The sequence below is a fragment of the Odocoileus virginianus genome, chromosome 8 (assembly GCF_023699985.2).
Source record: "Odocoileus virginianus isolate 20LAN1187 ecotype Illinois chromosome 8, Ovbor_1.2, whole genome shotgun sequence".
Taxonomy (NCBI): Eukaryota; Metazoa; Chordata; class Mammalia; order Artiodactyla; family Cervidae; genus Odocoileus; species Odocoileus virginianus.
In genome coordinates, this window is record NC_069681.1 from 13378870 (window position 1) to 13399321 (window position 20452).

The 20452-nt window shown below is 47.1% G+C and overlaps 1 non-coding gene across 1 annotated transcript; it reads right to left on the bottom strand.

The window, feature by feature from the left end:
- Positions 1-7598: 7598 nt before the first annotated feature.
- Positions 7599-12220, bottom strand: LOC110131000 (uncharacterized). Its single transcript, XR_011488915.1, has 2 exons — positions 12090-12220; positions 7599-7998 (listed from the first exon to the last, which is right to left on the bottom strand). It is a non-coding gene; the product is annotated as an uncharacterized protein (transcript).
- Between the last annotated feature and the right edge of the window lie 8232 nt (positions 12221-20452).

Below are 20452 nucleotides of genomic sequence, written 5' to 3' on the forward strand. Positions count from 1 at the left end.
TCCCACAGACAGAGGAGCCTGGTGGGTTACAGTCCACAGGGTCAGCAGAGAATCAGACATAACTTAGCAACTACAGGGCAACGCTACTGTTGCTGGTGTTGGTCATATAGAAGAGACTCTGAAATCTTTGGTGATCAGCAGAAGCTGGTGATTGTCAGAGACATTCAGAGTTCTCGTTCTGTCTCCCAAGTGGTCTGTATGCTGAGACCTCCTGGGTAGGCTCAGAACCCACATAGGTAGACACCTCTGCAGAATCTCCTGGGCAGTGTCAACCACCCCCATCTCTGTGCCCTGTCCACACCTCACTCCAGTGTGTGTGTGGGTGATTACAGCTCTCACCTGTGAGTACTCATGCAGAGCACACACTCATTCTTGATCCTTGGGGCCCAGAAGGAAAGGCCTGAAATGTGTTGGAAAGGAGTCAGTGTTGAATATTCAAGTATCTTCTTGTTAAAATAGTCTTCTTTGTCTTTCTCTCATATTCATTCATCCCCTCATTCAATTTCAGACATCTGCTGAGCACCTACTATGTGCCAGGCATTCAGTTCAACCCAACTGTTATGGTTTCTTCCTTTAACAATCTCCTGAAAGTGAAAGTGTTAGTCGCTCAGCCGTGTCTTGACTCTTTGTGACCCTGTGGACTGGAGCCCACCAGGCTCCTCTGTCCATGTGATTCTCCAGGCAAGAATGCTGGAGTGGGTTGCCATTCCCTTCTCCAGGGGATCTTCCCGACTCAGGGATTGATTGACCCCAGGTTTCCTGTGTTGCAGGCAGATTCTCTACCAACTGAGCCACCAGGGAAGCCCTTAACCATCTCCTAAGTATTCTTAAAGGAAACTTGAGACTTGCTCACATAGTGTGTGTTCCGGTCTTGAAGTGAGGCCAGAGGAAAAAACATACCATCTTGCATTTACACAAGTGATTTCATGTTTTCTGAAGCATTTTAAAGTCCTTAGGTTAAGAGGTCTTGTGGTTGAGTAAGGAAGTTCACACTCGTGCCCACTCCAGGAAACCTTGGAGGAAACATGGTTCTGCAGTCGGAGCTGTGTGTTTTCTGTAGAGCCAGCGAATGTACTCACCAGCTCCTGATGCCACTTTGAAGCGGGGATGGGTGACAGATGGCATCGGTGCCACTCAAAGCCTTGTGGGTGGTGCTCGGCCCCTCCTCCGCATCACTCTGACTTCATAGACTGCTTTTCCTCCTTTCCCATCTTTCTCCCACTTACTCTGTGTCCCTTTTTCTCTTTTTGCCCTCTTTAAAAAAATTTTTTATACAATTTTTAAAGGTTACTTTCCTTTTGCAGTTACTACAAAATATTGGCTATGTTCCCTGTGTTGTACAATACACCCTGGTAACCTACTTGATGACTTTATCATCTCCTCGTACATACATACCTTCAGGCATTGCTTGGCATCTGACACTTTGAGCTAAAAAGGCTTACCTCCCTTCACTCACAGGCTGAACGAAAGCCCCACCCTGAATGTGGCTCTGGGAGATTGTGGGGGACGGGCAGAAATGGCCCAGCCTCTGTGTTCCTCAGGCTGCTGAGGACTCTGCTCCACTCCAGCCCCCCTGAAGGGGGACGAGCTCAACCTGCAGCTCAATCTGGGCTGCAGACTAGGAAGGACCCAGGAGAGGGGCGGCATTGCTGGATCTGGTGTAAACAGAAGAACTTGGAAAGTAGGCTCGGCTTTGGGCAGGTCAGACAAGGGCCTGGAAATGGAACCTGCGCCTTCTGCTTGGGTTTCACATGCTGCTGAGCCAGGCAACAGGAGCACACAGGCCCTGTTTGCTTTTCATCGGAGGCCTGCAGCAAAGCCCCCTTATCCCAGCAGCAGCTGCCCCAGACCTGCCAAGCGTACCGTGAGTCTTAACTGGCCCCGATTTACTGGAGGAGGAGAGGAGAAAAAGCAGCAGGCCCTAAATGTCAAGGTGAGGAGGAGGGAGGCTCATCCAGAAAGGGGGTTGGGGAGTGGGAGAGTATTCTCTGGTGTGTAGCACGTGCCTGGGATCCTCAGGCCTGGAGAGACCAGGAGCCAATTCAAGTGGGTGGTGGCAGGAATGCAGAGTCGCCTGTAAGCTCAGCACATTAAAAATGTCAAGAACAAGGCAGGGAACAACGCAGGGGAAAACGTGCCCTCTCCTTTGTGGGAGGTGGGTTACAAAATGTTAGAAGCGCACGTTTGCTTTCACGTGTCTGCCTGGTTGCCAGTGGGATCCACTGTCTGCTGGAACCCAGAAGGACACGTGGATCAGTGGCATCCAGGAGCCTGCTCCCCCTTGGGGAGCCCTGGCTCTGCCTCCCGTGCTACAGAGATTTGCTGCTGCATTAAGAGGAATTTAGAGAGCAATGCGGAGCTTCCTCGGGGGCTCAGTGGTAAAGAATCTGTCAGTAATGCAGGAGCCACAGAAGATGCAGATTCAGTCCCCGGGTAAGGAAGTTCCCCCAGAGAAGGGCATGACAACCCACTCCAGTATTCTTGCCTGGAGAATTCCATGGACAGAGGAGCCCAGCGGGTTACAGTCCATGGGGTTGAAAAGAGTTGGACACGACTGAGCGACTGAGCACACACGCATGCAGAGAGCAAGATGACACAGGCCTGCCCAGGAAAGGGAGCAATTATGGTGCCACTCCTGCTAAGTTGCTTCAGTCGTGTCCGACTCTGCAACCCCAGGTTCTCAATTTCTTCCCCATGCAGCCCCGATGCAGGGGCCCTTCCTGGATAAACAGGCAAAGAGCCTCTTCCAGCCTAAAGAACTCCATCATTGTGGCAGAACCACAGGCTGCCTGTCTGATGACTGAAAAGGAGCCGTGCCCACCAGGAAATGCACACTGCCACTCCCAGCAGGATCCTGGCTGTGCTGAAAGCCCACTTTATACAAGGTGCTCCTGGGAGGCAGAAGCTTGTTAGGAGCCTATGGTCTTAGTTTTCAGGCCTGAAACAGGAATCTGGTTGCACAGAGCTTTTGGGGGAGATGATTCCTAGAAACACAGTGAAGGTTTGGGAAGCAAGATAGAAGAGGGAAGAGCCAAAAAGGTGACATTATAAGCAAGCTGCTGCTCAGAGCACTGGGGTTCACTCCCCTGGGGTCCTTCTCGAAAACACCTCAATTGTCTTATCAACAGGCAAGGAATCGGGGACATTTCCTCCCAACTCCTTTCCTCATTGAGTCTTAACCAGTGCTTGTGGCACTGGAGAAGACTCTTGAGTCCCGTGCACAGCAAGGAGATGAAACCAGTCAATCCTAAAGGAAATCAACACTGAATGCTCATTGGAAGGATAGATGCTGAAGCTCCAATACTTTGGCTACCTGATGCATAGAGCCGAGTCTTTAGAAAAGACCCTGATTCTGGGAAAGATTGAAGGCAGGAGGAAAAGGGGGTGACAGAGAATGAGATGGTTGGATGGCATCATCGACTCAATAGACATGAACTTGAGCAAGCTCCAGGAGACAGTGAAGGACAGGGAAGTCTGGCGTGCTGCAGTCCATGGGGTCGCAGAGACGGACACAACCGAGTGACTAACAACAATAAGGACCATTAGCCCTGGGGCTTTTTTTAGGCTGGCCCACTCAGGCGCATGCATGCTTAGTCACTCAGTCGTGTCGAACCCTTTGACCCCAAGGCCTGCAGCACACCAGACTCTCTCTCCACGGGATTCTCCAGGCAAGAATACTGGAGTAGGTTGTCATTTTCTTCTCCAGGGGATCTTCCCAACCCAGGAATCGAACCTACATCTATCTCTTAAGTCTCCTGCATTGGCAGGTGGATTCTTTACCTCGGCAAATTCCCATGGCCAGAGGAAGCCTTCAGGCAGGGACTGCAGAAGCCTGAGGCAAGAAGCCACAGTGTGTCCTTCAGAAGCTGCAGATGACCTCCAAGGGGATCTGTTCCACCCGTCTTCAACGGCCATCACATCAGAGCAGCTGTTCTTCACCTGTGAACGCAGGCTCTGTGTGTGTGGCGTGTGTGCACACACACACACACACTCTCCTCCTTGCTCCACCTTTCTCTCTCTCAATTCCATCCCCCTCACTACAGCCTCATAAGCAGCAAGCACCTAAACGGTCTCAGCCCCTCCAAGTCAGGCAGCCTCGCCTCGCTGTACAGTGAGTGGAAGCAGCACGTACAGCCTCCGGGGCCCTGGCCCCACCGATGGAAGCCCGTGCCAGCTTCCAGCCAGCCCCTGCCCACCTGGAAGGGCCAGAACTTGCACTGTTTGATGCTTGCTCAAGCCCTGCTGAAGTGCAGCGTGGAGTCATGGAAAAAACTGGAGCAGATGGTCAGGAATTTAAGGTTTCTCAAGTCCACCAGTGATTTGCTTAACTGACCCTAAGGAAGTTAACGAAACTTTCTGAAACTTAGTTTCCCCATTGGTAAAATCGAAGTAATAACACCTGCCTTGTTTACCTCCAAGAGCTGTGTTGGTACTCAAAGGAGCCAATTTGTGTCCCTGGAAGCACCTTCATAGTTAAGGTGGCTCTTGTTTAGCCTTGTGGTCATGACTTGGTTTTAGCCCCCAAGGCAGGGAGGGGGTCTTGCTGGCCAACCTCACACAGCCTCACCCCCAAGGGCAGCACCTTGTTCTGGGAGGGGAGAAAGTCTTCTGGTCTAGATGGGATGAGGTCTTTGTTTGCAGGAGGTCCAGGCAGAGCGAGTCTAGGACTTGGTCACTCCCAGAGGTAGCAGTCCCCCATCCCCCAGATAGGGCGGGCCGGCTTGCTTACTGCCTGGGTGAGGCTTGACCCCTCTTGTCTCTAAATTTAGTTCTATGTACAGCAGCAAATTCCTGAATTACTGTACAAAGGGGCAGATCAGGCCACACAACCTTTCCTAAACCTCGATGGGGACTTATCGAGAAGGGCATCTGCTGTGCTTAGCAAGTGTCATTAAGTCTGACTCAAAGACAACAGAGAATCCAGCGTCAGTTGGACCTGACTCCTCCCGCTATACCTGGGAGGGCTTGTCAGTGGCTCAGGGAGGGCAGCCCCAAGAGGGTGATGCCACACACACACACCCTCCCCCTGCCACCCAGGGCTGGAAAAATCAAGGGTTCCAGAAGAGGCCTCAAGGTTTAGCTCACAAATACTAGGGATGAGGCGTGGAGCTGTAACCATGGTAACAATACACATCCTGTTGTTCAGTGTGGACTCAGCCAAGGTCTGGGGGAAGTAGGGGGTGCTGAGTCCTTCTACTGGGCTCTGAAAGAAAAGCTCTTATCATCCTCCAGCTACAAGCAGTGAAAGCAGAGTAATTTTCTGCAACAGAAACATGCTGTTTAGTGGGGAGACTTGGGGGAGCCTCTAGACTGTGCCCAGAATTAATCTGCACGTAAATCCCAAGAATGCTCATGCAGAGAAGCTACTGCTCCCTCTCTTTTATAAGCCAAACACATCCTCCTGCCGGAACAGAGTTGTTCTTGGCATTTGAGAAGAGAATCAAAACACAACGCCTGAGAAAGGCATCCATTAGAAATCTGCAGCCAGGGGCAGGGGGAGAAGTAACAAAGAAAGATGCATTCATGGCAGGAACGAAGATTAACTGTACCAGGGAGATGGTTGGTGTCTTGGCTCCTAGAGCAGGGATGGGGCACCCAGCACCTGGAGGAGAGGCTGGGTCAACGGGGTGCGGAGACACGCGGGCTCTTCCGGCCCTTGGCCTCCGCTCTGAGGGCTCAGAGGAGGGTCCCTGCCCAGCCACGTGGCGGCCCCAGGTCAGGCTTCTGGAAGCTGAGGCCCCAGGCCTGCTGCCTGCTTGTGCCAATCCTGGAAGGACATGCCATCCCCACCTCCATGAGGCTTCACCGTGTGATGCGAAAGATCAACACAGAAATTAGGGAAATTTGGCAGAGAAAGTCCTCCCTTCCCTCCACCTTCAATTACACCGGATCTGCCTCCGGGGACTTCGGCAAGTTTGACTAATGGCAGAAGGCTTTGGAAAAATTTCTTCACTGGCCAAGGGGAGTCGATGGGTGGGCATAAACATGCTGCCATGGTTCTTTGTACAGTGGAGGTTTAGAGGCAGGAACAAGTGTCAGATTCTTTTCAACTCTTCCCCCACCTAATCCCCGAGTGATCGTGTGCACACTCCTCACGCTGATACAGTTGTTATTTAGTCCCTAAGTCACGGCCAACTCTTTTTGCCACCCTATGGACTGTAGCCTGCCAGGCTCCTTGTCCATGGGATTTCCCAGGCAAGAATACTGGAGTGGGCTGCCGTTTCCTCATCCAGGGGATCTTCCTGATCCAGGGATGGAACCCACGTCTCTACTTCTGCATTGACAAACAGCTTCTTTACCACTCATCACCTGGGAAGGCTCACGCTGATAGCATCTGGGTAAAGATGGAATTCTGTGCACTGGCAAGAACAGATTCATCACTAACAGTGTACATTCCAACCAAAGGCATCATTGTATCCACATGAATCACCCGGCAGGGATGGCTATGCTTGCCCGACTCGGAAACCCTTGACTCAGGGAGCACTCATTCAGACTAGTTACCCACTAGTTATGCAAGCATCTTCTCCAAATGCCTTGAAGCAGTTTACGAGCTGCTGGCTCATTCTGAGTTCTGTCTCTTGAAGGAAGAACACAGGTGGGGAGAGAGGAAGGGTAGACATGATCATCTGCCTTGTATATGGAGAAATTGAGGCTCAATCAAGCCCTCGAGTGAAATGCATAGACATTTGTGAGTCAGACTCTTCCCCTGGAGGAGCCAAAATGAACTGTTCTGAATCCTAAGCAGACTATTTTCTTGCCCAACAATTTCATGCAGCTGTTCTAACACAGCCTCAAAGTAAGCAAGCCAAAATGCAAGATCACAGAATTTTATGTTTCTAAACAATTCCCCAGCCCTCACTCAATCTCTGACTCTTCTATTTCAGTTAGATTGACCCTTTCATTGACTTTAGAGACCTCTCAATGCTCCTCTACTCCTGACCTGCTTCCAGCTCTTATGGGCACCTTATTCCTGACATTCACTCCTTCCTGGACCATTACCTGACCCCTGGTATTGCTCCCACTTTGAACTTCAACCACACTTTTCCCTTACCTGTGCTAGATCCATACACCTTGATGCCTAGGGGTAGGACTGGTAACAGAGCAAATCTCAGCGTTAGGGTAAAACTCACTGATGGAGTATAAAACACCCATTTTACTCATCATTTATTTAAACTTACTTCTTATTGAAGTATAGTTGATTTACAATGTTTTATTAGTTTCAGGTGTACAACACACTGATTCAATTATTTTTATAGATTTTTGTGAGTGACTCTTTGCGACCCTGTGGATTGGAGTCCGCCAGGCTTCTCTGCCTAATTTTTCCTGTCCAAAAATTCCTGCTGGAATTTTTCAGCCAAGTATACTGGAATGGGTTGCCATTTCCTACTCCAGGGGGATCTTCCTGACCCAGGGATTGAACCCACGTCTTCTGCATCTCCTGCATTGGCAGGCAGATTCTTTACCCATGAGCCACCTGGGAAGCCCTTTTATTGATTACACTCCATTTAAAGGTACTATGAAATATTGGCTATATTCCCTGTGCTAAAAAACTAACATTTATTGGCTGAATTTTTAGGCCAAATCGAAATATCCTCATGTTAAAATAGCTGCACAAAAAGTGACTTTATTGAAATAGCTGCATCCAAAGAGCTGAAAGTCTGGATGTCATCTGCTTCTGGCACCTGATTCTGGTCCTCTTCTATGCAGCTTTGCCTTCTGTTCCGCTGTATGCTGGGTGTGGTTAGCAGAAGAGGCGCTCGCATCAGGGCCGCTTTGAATCCTCTTGTTCCAAGTGAGGACTATGTAGGTGTCACAGGTGACACTCGTCCAAAAGCCGATCAGGATGCTAATAGCAGGCCCACGTGTTTCCACCTCCCCGTGAGGCAGCCTGGGCTGGCATCAGTCCTCTCCCCAAAGTCTTTCCTGCCCCCACTCACTCAGGAGCTCTACTTGGGTCAGAAATACAATTCTCTGACAGTGCCAGACAGCCAGATGATGCTGGGAAAAATAAAGAAAAAGCAGATTTCTAAATTAAGCCCAAGCCTCATTTACAAAAAAAAAAAAAGCCACAGCCTAGCAACATGTTCACAGCTCAGCTTCCCTCTGTGATGAAGCCTCTGTGGCCAGAGCCGGAGATGACACAGTCACTGGAGGCCCTAGGCCCAGCCCCTCCCCATCTGGAAAGTGCTGATGGTGGCTCATTGAGGGCCCAGCCCAACCAAGGGCAGAGTTCCGAAGGAGCAGAGCGGATATAGAGCTTCCTGAGGTCCAAAACTTAATGAGGTCCCTAGACACCTACAGACTCTTGGCAATGAACACACCTGAAATAATAGCAGATGAAGTTTCTTGGGCTGCTCTACTGAAACAGAAGCTGCTCCTTGAGATGGGGGTCTCAACCCTGGACCGATGTGTGACTAGAGGGACAGATTGATGCTGCCATCCCCTCATCCCTGCTTCCCAAACTCTCCACCCTAAATGAAGTCCAGAATCTCAAGAGAGCCCTAATCTCCTAAGTACTACATGCACTAGAGAGGCAATGTTCCCTAACCTGGATGTTTAAGTCTGAGCCAACAGCTGGGGTGAGCACTTGAGAGGTGATTAAAGGGTGCAGGCTCTTACTGCCCCGGGTGCAGGTGATGTGGCCATTACATATGCGGAGAGGCAAGGGCTGTGAGAAGTGCTCTTGGTAACAATTGTCAGTGTTCCTGAACCTTCTCTCATTTTTAAACAGTATCAGCATCAAAGATGAGGTATTGCTAAACAGAGAAACTACAGCACAAATAGTATTGGGTTGGCCAAAAAGTTTGTTTGGGCTTTTCATTAAATTCAGTGGAAAAATAGGGAATGAAATTATTGGCCAACCCAATACATGAGCTTCTGGTCTGAGTCTTTTTCGAACGCAAAAAGTAGAGCCCACAATGCCCTTTGAGACTCCAAAGGCCAAACTCATCAGAAATGGACAAATAGTACAGAAGACTGAATCTCATCACCAGCCCTCCCAAGTCATGAGATGATTAAGAAAAGCTGGGGTGATCCTGGAACCCAGATCCTCTGAATATTGACAATAAAGCAATCCTCTGAATCCCATGAGGATCCTGGTGATGTTGCAGGGGACAACTTTGACTCCTGGGAGCAGTGGCTCTGTGTTCTCCCTGGTGACCAGAGAGTGGTTGAAGACAGCATTGTCAAGATCATAAATCTCCGTCTCAGAGCTAGGGTCCTAGGTTTAAAAGATCAGGGAAATTAGCCCACAATTCAAAAATCTGTCTTCCAACTTTTTCGTCTGACCTGGCCAGAAACAGTAAAAGCACATCCATGCCAGCGAGATAAAGGTTCTTAATTAAATTCAGACATATAAGAATATATTACAGGTCTACACGTGGAATAATCATCTATAGTGGACAGGCCATCTAAACAGCATCAGAAGTGGTACAATATCATCCTGCTTCACATGGTATCACACAGCAGGGAAGCATGAGCCCTCTCAGGACTCTGAGATCATTTCAGTCCCACGGCATCCCAGAGCACCAGTCAGGAACAATCAGGATGAGGGAGATGAGCAATGATCAGATTGGAGATGTGACCACAGGGACACAGCCCCAGCAGAGGGTACACACACAGATTACCCTCAGATCTAGTGTGTGTTGAAAAAGTGTTGCTCAGTCTTGTCTGGTTCAACCACCAGGCTCCACTGTCCATGGCATTCTCCAGACAAGAATACTGGAGTGGGTAGCCATTCCCTTCTCCAGGGGATCTTCCCCATCCAGGGATAGAACCTGGGTCTCCTGAATTGCAGGCAGATTCTTTACCATCTGAGTCATCAGGGAAGTCTCAAATCTAGTGTATCTCTTTTTTTAAAAAAGTATGTATTTATTTATTTCATTTGGCCACTCTGGGTCTTAATTGCGGAACTCAGGATCTTCGATCTTAGTTGCAGCATGTGGTATCTAGTTCCCTGACCAGGGATTGAACCCTGGGCCTCCGCCATTGAAAGCTCAGCGTCTTAGCCACTGGACCTCTAGGCAAGTCCCTAATGTATCTCTTTGGTGCCCCACCATTCATGGCATTCACAACCCCGGGCCTCTGCTCCAGTCTATGTTTCGGGGATCCCTAATGCGCCGTGCCTATGGCTCCATCTTCTGAGATGGCTACTCAGTGATAAGACCCCACTGACACCCTTCCTCCCACTCTCTGTAGAGTTTCCAGAGACTCATGGAAAGGCTACCCACGCCAGTATTCTGGCCAAAGAATTCCATGGACTGTATAGTCCCTGGGGTCACAAAGAGTCAGACACAGCTGAGCGACTTTCACTTTCAAGAGAACAGAGTCCAAGACTCAGCTCTGTGACCTAAACGACTTGCAAGCTCAGTTTTCTCATCTATAGAATGGAGAGAATAGGAACTCTGACGCTTGCCTCCCAAGATTGCATAAGGCTCAAATGCCACACTACTGTGTTCACATGCATGTCAATCTGCAAGCTGTTGTTCTACGTAAAAATGTTTTCTAAACTGTGACTGTCCATAATGAGAAGTTTTCCTCTGATATGGGGAGTGAGAATTCCTTTGTCTCTAACTATCGCGGGTCTACCTGGTTCTCAGTGTCCTAGGGCTTGATCTATCTTGGTCAGCATCACAGCTTTCTCTGACCTCTTTGAACTATGGGATCACGGTAGTGTGGTCTAAACACACAGGTCTAGACTCTACTCCATTGCAAATCTAAAATCCACAATTCCCCTAGGTTTCTGGTGAAATTAGCAAAGCCTAAGTAAATAAACTCCCTCTGATGACTCAATGTTTCAGTGCTTCCCCAAAGGGCACTTCCTGCAATGGGATGAAAGTGTGTAGGTTCCTGTTTCCATTTCTGCTTCCTTGGTGCAGGCTTCCCCAGCATGTATGCAGGTCTGCAGGGTGAGCGATGATCTAATGACTTTGGGCAGGAAGTAATCCTCAATCCCATTCAGTCTGCATTCAATTGCTGACCTGAGATTAGTCTTACAAAAACATTAAAAAGATATTTCCAACAATTAAAAAATTCAGAATTTTCTCATTGATAAATTCAGAGAAGCTTGAAAAAATGGGAAGATCTGACAGTTGAGGACCACAATATCTCCCATGGTCACAATTATCTGATAACTGAGGACCTACCTAGTAAAGTGGATAGGAATATTGGTTGTCAGGGTTCAGATCCCATCCCTGCTCTTTACAGGCAACCAAATTCATGAACTTAACCTCCCAAAGTCTTGTTTTCTCATCTTTTAAGACAATATTAAACTAATAGCAATTATTTTTATGTACCAAGAATGCTTTAAACAGTGGCCAGCACATAACAATCATCCAATAAATGTCAATGATTCTCCCTCTCCACCCCCCTGGCACAAGTAACTTTACCATTTTCCATACCTTCCCGGCCCCACGAGCATAACTGTTAACTGTTAGTCTAAGAAGTTCAACAAAATGAGTTTGGTACTTGTGGTCCTTCGGGTCACGAGGTGATAACTCATGTCTGCATCCTTTCTTAGCTTGATTGTCCTCATTCCCCACTGAGCTGTCCCTCCTCCCTCTCTAAGATTTTCCCTCCTCCTGCTGGAGCTCACTTGAAACCCAACAGCAGAGCATGGGACACACAGCTGTGCTGAGGTCCTCCTACTTTCTAGACAGAAGAAATATAGTCCCCCTAATTGCTTCAAGGCATCTCAACCTCTTTCTGATGTTGAGTCTTTCCTGGACATTTTGCTGTTCAGTTCCCCCCATCACATCCAAGGAGAAACTCTTTTGAGCAATTCAGTTAACAATCAGTTGAAGACATGAATCCATAGGAAAATGAGGAGGTGATTTCCTCCCAGACAGACAGTTGTTTTTAATAAACCAATGTCTGCTGCTAAGCAACCTTGATGCTGCCTCTTCCACAAGTACAGCTAGATAGAATACTCTATTATTACTGTGGATTAAGTTGGTGCTCTTGTGAGTCAGAGAAGGTACCAGAGAAAGTTTTACTCAGGCTGCAGATGAGTGTAAAACGCTGCCTAAGAAGCAAAATAGGAGTGGCATGCCTGGGCTGTGTTGTGCAAAGCACAGAATTAGTTTACTCACGCTTGGGGCTTGACACTTGTTTGGGGAGTTAGCTGTAAAGAGCTGGATTGTTCATTCAGGGCTGAGTGGACAGTCATGGTGTGGGAGACAGTCTCTCTGGCTCTCTCAAGACTACTAATTAAGGTTGTGGTTAGATCTTACACCAGACTAAGGGGAACTCCCTGGGCATGAGCAAAGTCTTTGAGGCAGATTAGATGTCGCAACTGTCAGATCCCACAACACAGTCATTATGCCAAGGATATGAGGTGAACTGCAAGCCAGCCAATCAGAGCAACGGGAAAGTGGGACCATTTCCAACTGCTCCCATCTCCTGACTCTGTTTAGAAGAGGTAGGGCCAGGGCAAAGCCAGCCACAAAGTTCCTTTTGCCAAATTTAGCATGCTGGGTGGCTATGCTTCCCATTGCCCAAAGCATGGAAAAATCCCTTGGTGTAATTTCCTAAGCCTCTAAATATATATTTCCTTTAATACCTAAATGTGGTTATTTCAACAAAGCCAATCAATTAACCTAAAGAGCAATATTTAGAGGGAAGAATGTTTGGAGTTGAGATAGGAGATTTCCCCCCAAGTGACAGTCGCTCAACCGTGTCTGACTCTTTGGACCTCATGGACTGGAGCCCACCAGCTCATCTGTCCATGGAATTCTCCAGACAAGAATACTGGAGTGGGATGCCATTTCCTTCTCCACCCCATCCCTCTTTCCCCCCCAAAATTAATCTTTTTTTTTTTTATAACTTCTTCATCATCATCTGTTTGATACTGCAGAGTGGAACTAAATTTTTCTTTTGCCTCTATTGAAATGAAACTATAGTGAAAGATGAAGAAAGTGGGCTTCCCTGGCGGTTCAGACTGTGAAGAAACTGCCTGCAATGGAGGAGACCTGGGTTCAATCCCTGGGTCGGAAGATCCCCTGGAGAAGGGAGTGGCTACCTACTCCAGTATTCTTGCCTGGAGAATCCCATGGACAGAGGAGCCTAGTGGGCTTGCTAAGAGTCCATGGGATCACAAAGAGTTGGATACGACTGCAACTAACACTTTCTTCATTAAGCTGCTGGAGGTAAAACTGCAGGTGACACTACAAGAAGTGTGAAGAACTCCCATGCCCATCTTTTTATTTTTCCTTTGGTTGTGCTGGGTCTTCATTGCTGCTCAGGCTTTCTCTAGTTGTTTTGAGCAGGGGCTACTCTCTAGTTGCAGTGCTCGGGCTTCTCATTGCAGTGGCTCCTCTTGTTGCAGAGAATGGACTCTAGGTGCTCGGGCTTCAATAGTTGTAGCACGTGGGCTCAATAGTTGTGGCTTTCTGGCTCTAAACCATGGGCTCAATAGGTGTGGTGCACAGGCTTATTTGTTCCGAGGTATGTGGGATCTTCCTGGATTGGGGATTGAACCTGTGTCTTCTGCATTGGTAGTCGGATTCTTTACCACTGAGCCACTAGAGAAGCCCCCCGCGCCTGTCTTTGACCCTTTGTTCTCCTTTTCTTGTTCCTAATCTCTAAATAAAAACATCACCACGATCTGAGGCTTCTCACACCAAATCTCCCCGAGTGTCTTCCTTACTGCTGTGTCTCCTTCCAAGTTACTGTTTCCTCATGCCTGGACCATGAAATAGCCTCTCAAGTAGAGAAAACTTGAGAGGATTAAAGAGATAACTGCCTGGGGAACTCTACCATACTCTCCTTTGTTGCTGTTATTCAGTTGCTAAAGTCGTGTCCTACTCTTTGCTACTCCATAGACTGTAGCCTGCCAGGCTCCCCTGTCCATGGGATTTCACAGGCCAGAACACTGCAGTGGGTTGCCATTTCCTTCTCCAGGGGATCCTCCCGACCCAGGGATCAAACCCAGGCCTCCCACATTGCAGGCGGATTTGTTATCACTGAGCCACCTAGGAAGCCCAGGATTGTATTAGACTGACCAGAAGGTTCTTTTGGATTTTCTGTAACATTGTATAGGAAAACCCAAATGAACTTTCTGGGCAACCCAATATAATGACCAGAGCATAACAAATACTCTGCAAGTATTGGCTGTTACTATTATTCTCCCTTGATGGCACCTGTCATTCTGAGTTGGAGACCGTGCATGCTTTGCCTGGGTCTTGGCCTTTATCCCATCTGCCACATTGCAGAGCATGCAGTAAATGCCTGATAAATATTTGTTGAAACAGTAAACTTTCAGTTACACAACTGGGTAAACATGGCCAGGACGGCATGCGGGATGGGGGAGGGAGGGAGGTGGCTACAGCTTTCCTCCAATCTCCCAGAGACTGGCCCGTGAAGCCAGTGCCAGTCTCTGCCTGGAGGAAGGTCTCAGCTTCCATCTACCTTGGCTGTTGTGCTCAGGATTATGTGAGCAACAGGGAGGAATTCCTTTCTAGCTTCAGAACCTGTAACTGAGAGGGCAGACAGGGCTGGTCATGTGGGCAGGACCACTGTTCACAATGGGATTCCACATTTTTTCTTAAGATACAGTACAGCCTATGGAATATACATGGGATTTGGGGTCAGACGAACTTGCATTCAAGACTACTCCTTTACCTATGACCATCGGGTAATTTCAGGTAAGGGCAGAATCTTTGGGGCAAGACTTCCTGGATTTGAATTCTAGCTCCTAGACTTCCCCTCTGGGCCTTGGTTTTTCTCATCTGTAAGATGGAAATAATTTCTCCTTCACAGGGTTATTATGAGGGCTTAATGAGTTAATAATTGTGAAATTCTTAGAACAGGGCTTGGCTTACATTAAGTACAATGTAAAGTGAAGGTGTTAGTTGCTCAGTTGTTTTCGACTTTTTTCGACCCCGTGGACTGTCACCTGCCGGGCTCTTCTCTCCATGGGATTTCCCAGACAGGAATACTGGAGTGGGTTGCCATTTCCTTCTCCAGGGAATCTTCCCTACCCGGGGATAGAGGCTGTGTCTCCTACATTGACAGGCAGATTCTTTATCACTAAGCCACCAGGGAAGACCTAAGTACAATGTAAAGGTATACCTAATTGTTCTGAGCCTCATCAGAAAAAAAAAGAAAATTGGATATATGCAGAACACTTGATTCAGTGCCTAACATATGGCATACTCCCTGTAATTATTATTAATATTTTTATTACCATCACTTCCTTTGTAAGTGGAAGATAATTGGGTTAGCCAAAAAGTTCGTTTGGGCTTTTCATAAGATGTAATGAAAAAATCTGAATGAATATTTTGGCCAACTCAATGCTTTCTTAGCGTGAACTTAATGAAAAATAGAAACTTTCTTCCAGTGGATGCTTTGGGTCTCTACTGATGTATGGGGGAGAAAAGGAGGTTTTTCTGTGTGATTCTGAGCCAGTCTCTTCCTTGTGCTTTGTCTTCTTTCCCTAATGTTCTGAAAACCTTCCTCATAGACCTAAACATTCAAATGTATATCTATTTCTCTCATAAGTGAACAAAGGAGGAGTGTATTAATCTTCTTGGACTGCTATACAAAGTACCCCACACTTGGTGGCGTAACACAGTAGAAAGTTGTTTTCTTACAGCTCTGGAATCAGAAGTCTGAAACCAAGGTACTGGCAGGGCCATCTCCCTCTGAAAACTCTGGGGGAGAATTCTGTGCCTCTTCCACCTTCTAGTGACTCCAGGCATTCCTTGGATTGTGGCAGCATCACTCCAGTCTCTATATTCATCTTCACGTGGCCTTTTCCCTCTCTGCATCTCTGTCACAAATCCTCCTCTACCCATCTCTATTAAGGACACCTGTCATAGGACTTAAGATTCACCCTAAATTCTGGAAGACCTCATCCTGAGATCTTTAACTTAATTATATCTGGAACGACAATTTTCTCCAAATAGGTTCACATTCACAGGAGTTAGGACATGGATATATCTTTTGGGGCAGCCTTGTCAACCCACCAGAAGAAATAAAAGGGCCCTGATGGGTTCTAAGTGTTTCACAGATGGTGCTAGTGGCAAAGAACTTGCCTGCTAATGCAGGAGACATAAGAGACATGGGTTTGATCCCTGGGTTGGGAAGATCCCCTAGAGAAGGTCATGACAACCAACTGCAGTATTCTTGCCTGGAGACTCCCATGGACAGAGGAGCCTAGGGGGCTACAGTCCATGGGCTTGCAAAGAGTCAGGCACGAATGAAGTGACTGAGAATGCACACATGCCCGTGCAATTGGTTCTAAACAGAATTCATCCCTTAACCTTGCTAGAACCTACATATATCTCCTTTTCCTTTCCCTTGCACACTTGTTCTAGTCTCATCAGGACCTCTTTTATGGCATGTTAACAGACAGAGGGTCAAGCAAGACATCCTGACCGGCTAATCAGCTCCTTCCAGGCTCCACTCGGGCCCCCGTCTGCACCTGCTCCCTACCTCAGCATTTGTGGCAGGCACTATGGTGTATACTGGAGCCCGTGAAAGCATACTCCAGTTGGCCCACCCAGTGGCCTTGCCGACATCCAGGAGAGTCGGATGTCACCCTGGGAACTCGCAGTGCCAGCTTGCCCCACCTGGCTCTTTCCCAGGGTTGCCTTAGTCACACATCAGGTTTCATAGATGAGGCCAAAGCAGGAGACCCTGGTGAGCTGAAACAAGTAGGAGCAGTGGATCTGGGTCAGAGCAAGAATTATGTTTGCACTTGGACCAAGCAAATAGGCTCAGAGAAGGAATCTAGGTCAAAAGCTTGGCAGACTGGTAGGAAACATGAAGCCCGATACACAAATTAAAATGGAGACTAGCTCTTCATCTGCACAGTCCAGTTCTTGGTTCTCCAAAGTCTGATTGAGGTAGCTCTGTATCATGTGGCATATCATATACTGTAAGGGGCAAGCATTTGCTTTAATGCCAGGAACTATGGATAAAGGGTTAGGACACAGCACATGATATGTGTTGTGCTTTGTCGCTCAGTCGTGTCCGACTCATTACGACCCCATGGACTGTAGCCTGCCAGGCTCCTCTGTCCATGGGGATTCTCCAGGCAAGAATACTGGAGTGGGTTGCCATGCCCTCCTCCAGGGGAATCTTCCCAACCCAGGGAGCAAACCCAGGTTTCCCACATTGCAGGCAGATTGCACATGATATATATACATAAAATATTAAAAAACCAAATTGTCATAAAATGTGGTAACTCTATGAGCAAGTGTTATAAGAGGTCCAATTCTGCCTTGCGTTAGGGGTCAGGTCATGATGGGGGCACAGAAGAGGAAATATTTGAGTGGGATCTTGAAGAATTCAGTAAGAAGGGTATGGAAAGACAGCCCAGAAAGTACACTGCCTAGCTGACCAAGTGAGAGTCTCTTCCTCTGCTCTTTCTTTGTGTTGATCTTATCCAAAGCCTAGACCTTGCATTAAAGGAAACTTTTTTTTTTTAACACAAGAACTATTTCTTTTTAAAACCAATTAATTAATTAATTTTTATTTAGAGCTGCACTGGGTTTTTACTGCATATGGACTTTATTTGCAGTGAGCAGGGGCTACTCTTCACTGTGATGTAGGGCTTTTCATCGCGATGGCTTCTCCTGTTGCAGAGCACAGGCTCTGGGTGCTCGGGCTTTAGTAGTTGTGGTGCTCCGGCTTAGTGACCCCTCTGCAGGTGTGATCGTCCCAGACCAAGGGTCGAACCCATGACCTCTGTGTTGGCAGGCAGATTACTAACCACTAGACCACCAGGGGAGCCACAGCACAAGACCTTTTTCTGATCAGCAATCTAAAGACAGATCTCAAGCATGTTCTCCAAATGCATCATGGCCTAGGGAAACAACCAACCAGAAAAGCCTCCGGTTGTGAGGAGCTGGTTTGGTGGGTAGCAGCGATTCCACAACCACAGCGACTTCTGTCCACGCAGTGGTGAACTCTGGGGTATCAGCGTGTTTCAATGATACGTCACTATTGAGATTATCAGGTGGCCTGCTTCTATATCTTTCTTTTTTTAACAAAGTTACTTAAGTGTTTTCTTTTTGGCTGCATGGCAGCATCCTAGCTGCAGCACGCAGGATCTAAGTTGGAGTGCAGGCTCTTTGCTCCAGTGTGTGTGGGCCATCTTGAGCCATGTTGCGTGGGCTCCAGAGTGCGTGGGCTTGGCAGCTGTGGTACGTGGGGCTTAGCTGCTCCCGGCATAGGGGCTCTTAGTTCCTCGACCAAAGATCAAACCTGCGTCCCCAGCGTTGGAAGTCAGATTCTTCACCACTGGGCCACCAGGGAAGCCCATTGGATATCTTATTAATGTTTTTTCCATTGATTTTACCTGTAGAATATGTTGTCTCTCAAACCCCAAGAAGGCATTTTTGATCTCAGTCTCCGACAGAAGGGGAGGAGGCTGTCTCTCATTATTCCCTGTTCTATACTTTTTCAGTATTTAATGAATACCTCTTTGAACTTTCTTGGAGGTCTCTTGTAACCCAACATCTTTATAATTAATTGATATTTTTTAAATTAGAAAATGGGGCATCTTCATGGGGTATTCATTTTATCTCATTATTATCAGGTCACATTTAAGTAATCTAGCTGTGTAGGTAGGTTTAAAAGTTTCCCAGTATTAAAACAAATGTGGGTATATTATTCAGCATTTTAAAATATGTGTTAAAATTGTATATATCATATATATCAGTATTGAATATAAAATTCAAATAAATTTTAGAACCTAAATACTGGACCTCAGAATAATGAAAGAGGCCAGACATGTGAATCCACTTACATGACATTCTGAAAAAGAGAAGATTATAAGCATAAAATTCATTTCAGTGTTTGCCAGGGGCTAGGAGCAGAGGAAGGAAATTGCAGTGGTACACAAGGAAATTTGGGGATGATGAAAATGTTCTATATCTTGATTGTGATGATGGTTACATGACTGTATATACTTGTAAAAATGTAATTAGCTATACAATTTAAAAGGATGAATTTTACTTTATGTAAATTATATCTTAATAAACCTGACTTTAAAAAAAATCAGGTTACTCCAGGCTCCTGGTGCACACTAATTCACGGCTGCAACTACTCTTTAAAAAAAAAATTATTATTTATTTATTTGGCTGTGTCAGTCTCAGTTGTGGCACATGGGATATTCCCGTGCCATGTGGGATTTTTTTTTTTATACAGGCAGCTTTATTTTAGATTATATGAGCTTCTGTTATAAGTGTAAACCAACTGAGTCATCACCATACAGCCCTCTTGCATACCCTGGGTTTTACTAGTCTGTTGTCGGTATACCCTGCAAGGCAGTGAAGCAGGAACAAGAGGCTTCCACAGGGCTAGCTGGCAAGAGCCTCCCACCCAAACCCTGGCCCCTGGGTGTGTGGTTTTAAAGGGACGATCTATGCGGGATCTTTGGTTGCGTTGCACAGGCTCTCTGTTTGTGGGTCACAGCTTCAGTAGTTATGGCATTCGGGCTTAGTTGCCCCCTGGCACGTGGGCTCTTTCAAGACCAGGGATTGAACCACTTCCCCCTTCACTGGCAGATGGATCCTGAACCACTGAGCCACCAGAGAAGTCCCCGTATCTACCTCTTCTTACTTGTTTTTAGGAATACCCGGATAGAAGAGTTTGAATGTTACCCATTTAATGTCCTTTTCAAAGGAGGAGTTTTGAGTATGATTCTGAATGAGATTGACCCCAAGATCTTGAACAAGTTGAGCTTGAACAAGCATTTCAGGAGTTAGAGGTACACGGTATCTTCCCAACCCAGGGATTGAACCCAGGTCTCCCGCACTGTAGGCAGACGCTTTGCCATCTGAGCCACCAGGGAAGTCCTTACACAATATTTTAGAGATATGTAATCATTTACCCCAGCTTTCCTAAACTTTCTTACTTGTGAAATGTTCACTTGTTGCTCTGTCTGAATAAGGCAAGTCTATCCATTTCTAGGGGGGGTCCCAGGTGGTGCTAGTGGTAAAGAACCTGCTTGCTAATGCAAAAGACTTAAGAGATGCAGGTTCAATCCCTGGGTCAGGAAGATCCCTTGGAGAGGGGCATGGCAACCCACTCTAGCACTCTTACTTGGAGGATCCCAAGGACAGAGGAGCCTGGCAGGCTACAGTCCATGTGGTCACAAAAGAGGCAGGCACAACTTACGACTAAGCAACAGCTCTTTAAAGACCCTGTCTCCAGACATGGTCACCTTCTCATGGGTTAGGACCCCAACACATGGATCTGGGGGAAACACAACCGAGTAGAGAACAGCATGTTTCCACTCCTCCTTTTCAAAAGGTAGCAGGAAACCCAACATTCTGACACCCTAAAGATGCCCTAACACTCAATGCAGGCCCAGATGGAAAAATATGCCATTTAATATGTTTTTGTTTGTTTGGGTGTATTCTTATAACTCCTTTCCTCAAAAGGTTACATGAAGGAATTTCCCTGGTGGTCCAGTGGTTAATAATCTGTCTTCCAATGCAGC